Raw genomic sequence first — 3567 nt, forward strand, 5'->3', positions numbered from 1 at the left:
GGTGTTCTCTTCACGGATGAATCCCGGTTTTCACTGTTCAGGGCAGATGGCAGACAGCGTGTGTGGCGTCGTGTGGGTGAGCGGTTTTCTGATGTCAATGTTGTGAATCGAGTGGCCCGTGGTGGTGGTGGGGTTATGTTATGGGCAGGCGTATGTTATGGACGACGAACACAGGTGCATTTTATTGATGGCATTGTGAATGCACAGAGATACCGTGACGAGATCCTGAGGCCCATTGTTGTGCCATTCATCCACGACCATCACCTCATGTTGCAGCATGATAATGCACGGCCCCATGTTGCAAGGATCTGTACACAATTCCTGGAGGCTGAAAACATCCCAGTTCTTGCATGGCCAGCATACTCACCGGACATGTCACCCATTGAGCATGTTTGGGATGCTCTGGATCGGCGTGTTCCAGTTCCTGCCAATATCCAGCAACTTGGCACAGCCATTGAAGAGGAGTGGACCAACATTCCACAGGCCACGATCAACAACCTGATCAACTCAATGCGAAGGAGATGTGTTGCACTGTGTGAGGCAAATGGTGGTCACACCAGATACTGACTGGTTTTCAGACCCCCCCAGACCCCCCCAATAAAGCAAAACTGCACGTTTCAGAGTGGCCTTTTATTGTGGCCATTCTAAGGCACACCTGTGCAATAATCATGCTGTCTAATCAGCATCTTGATATGCCACACCTGTGAGGTGGGATGGATTATCTCGGCAAAGGAGAAGTGCTCACTATCACAGATTTTTTCAGATTTGTGAACAATATTTGAGAGAAATGGTTATTTTGTGTATATATATAAAATGTTTTAGATCTTTGAGTTCATCTCATGAAAAATGGGAGCAAAAACAAAAGTGATGCATTTATATTTTTGTTCAGTGTACATCCATGCTCCAAATGCGCCGTCCCACGCCAGGGCCGGGGGAGGGGTTACAAGGCTGGCGTCTTGTGCTGCATTCACTTGCACTCGGACATTAGGGATTTTCTCTCATAAATGTCCGATGAGACACAACTTTTATTTCTCCCCTGAAGCTCTCTGGTGCCCCCCAGGGGAGGCGCGCCTCACACTTTGAAAACCGCTGGTTTAACATATCATGTTGAGCAGTGGCGGCTGGTGGAAAATATTTTTGGTGGGGCTTTTGATATAGTGAGTAAAACATTTTTTTGGGAGAAATTACCCCTTAAATTAGAACTTCTGGTGATGTAATGGCGCGTTTCCAGTGCAGCGCGGAGCTCGCTTTAATGCTGCGTTCAGACCGGACGCGATGCGAATATTCACTCCGCTCTAAACGCTCCTATCGCATCGCTCTAGTCGCTCGAGTTTCACCGCGGCTGCCAGCTGTGTTTACTCGCATCATTCAAACAAGACGCGCTCAGGAGCTACAACTACAACAAAATGAACATATTTTACCGTGATTAAATTGTAATACACGTTTCTAAATGATGCCGACGTAACAACATACTGATACCGGTTAGTAAAAACCATGAATTAATGCTTTGACAAGTCTGCAGACAGACGGCAGGCGAAAAACCTTTTAGAATGCTTGTTTTCTGAATGGAGCTTGGCTAAGCTAACGTTATATATGTTCCGACCGTCCACACTCACAACAACGGCCTATACAGACATAAATAAACCAGCGACTGTATTCTCCATCACACAGACAGTCTGTGGTTTGTACTTGTTTAACTTTTGTCTAGTTTCTGAACAGATCGTAGGCCTATCTGTCCCCGGCTGTTTGAAGAGCAAGCATGGGAAACAAAAGATAGCATTTACCTGTTTGCATAGTTTGCATCCAGCTAGCCTCGTTGATACGTTTTGTCTTTTTCACGAGCTTGCTGTGATATATACAAATCGGGTTGGTCCGGTCCAAGGTCTTTAAGTATCAATTTATCTCCCAAACTTCTCCTTTGGAAAGGATTGGAGAGTAGCTCTTGCACGGAATTGGGTGCGGACCGAGGTCCGGCGACTCCACCTGCACACCATTCTAAATACTGCGTCACCTTGGTCACTCACGAGTCTAAAAAACAACTCACGTCACTGTAAGCAACGTGGGCGCCAACGTGAGCGCCCTCGTGACCAAAATATTTGACGGCGCTGATTGGCTGAAATTATGTTTCGGCGGCACAGTTTACTATTGAGACTTTTGCAACGTGCTGGTTGCTGCTGTTTGTCTCGGGGGCTCCGCCCGGTAATGATAAACTAATGCCATGGGCAAGGCCAGGCAGGAAACATGTGACTTATCAGTAACTTTAGACATCGTAACACAATTTTAAACGAGATTTTATTGTAGATTATACATTTTACTGATACCAATTGTATGATATTTACCTTGTTCATTAAAAATAAAAATATAAAATATATATATTTTTTTAATATATATTTTTTAATTTAATATTTTTTTTTATATTTTGTTTGTAATGTGGGAAGAGGTGGGGCGGCGCCCCTAGCGCCCCTATGGGCCGGCCGCCACTGATGTTGAGTGAAACTGGATAGTCTTTCAAATGAGAACACTTTCTCAGTATTTCACTGCATTGGCATTATGTATTTACTGCTATGTAATCATTTTGATCATCACTGGTAGGATCCTCCTTTCCTGCATAGGTTTTAAATGGTGTGCTCATTCAGAAGGGACACACAGAAAGAGATGCAGAATACAAAGCAGGTGTTTGAGCACTGTTCACATAATTGGTGTTGATTGTTTTCTTAACAGTTCTTTATTGAATGTGACGGGCTAAATTCTTAACACTCACAGATTGCTTCGATGTTTGTTGTAGCCTATTCTTTACAGATACAACAGACTCTTGAGAGACAATGTGCACATAATCAGTGGATAAGCACATTATACGTTTGGCCTTGAAAGTATTTTATTATTTAGTATTCCAGACATCGTCTATGCATAGTCTTGCACACATTAATTATAATCTTTCCCAGATTGATAATCACATGTAAGGATCCCCTTCCTGTTACTTTGATATGTCTCTTTCAGGTGTTCTATACTTATTTTGTTTTGTGTGGGCTGGTCCTGCAAAAGACTGGCTTGATAACAAAATATGCACAAATCCAACACAATGTTGATTTAGTGAAATAATTTGAGAGTGATGTGTTCATGTTATTGATGGTAGTTTTCCAGTTAGAAAGGCTGGATGTCTGCTGACCAATAGTGATTATTCGCTCTGACCAATCCTTGCTCCACCGTGTTTTAACATTACCGGTTTGTATCGGCTCTTGCTGAATCCTCTGCTAAAGTAGTACCAAAAAAAGTACAGCTAGGTCAAGTATAGCCTTACCCTGCAGTGGGAATAAACATAATGAAAATACCACGAAGATAACTGTGAAAGTGTGTATAAAAAAATAGTGTTGCTGTAATATAACACTTATCGTAGTAGCGTAAAATCGTAAGCAAGTCTGAGGAGGCAATGTATATTTATAGTGTAGTAAATATATCTATATATTTGATTGCTGGTCAAAGTCTTTGGCTCTAGCTTTGCGTGTTGTTAAATAATTGATTTTGCTGAATTAATGCATAACGAGGTTGTGCAATCATGAAAACAAATAA

The sequence above is a fragment of the Gymnodraco acuticeps genome, unplaced genomic scaffold (assembly GCF_902827175.1).
Source record: "Gymnodraco acuticeps unplaced genomic scaffold, fGymAcu1.1, whole genome shotgun sequence".
Classification (NCBI taxonomy): domain Eukaryota; kingdom Metazoa; phylum Chordata; class Actinopteri; order Perciformes; family Bathydraconidae; genus Gymnodraco; species Gymnodraco acuticeps.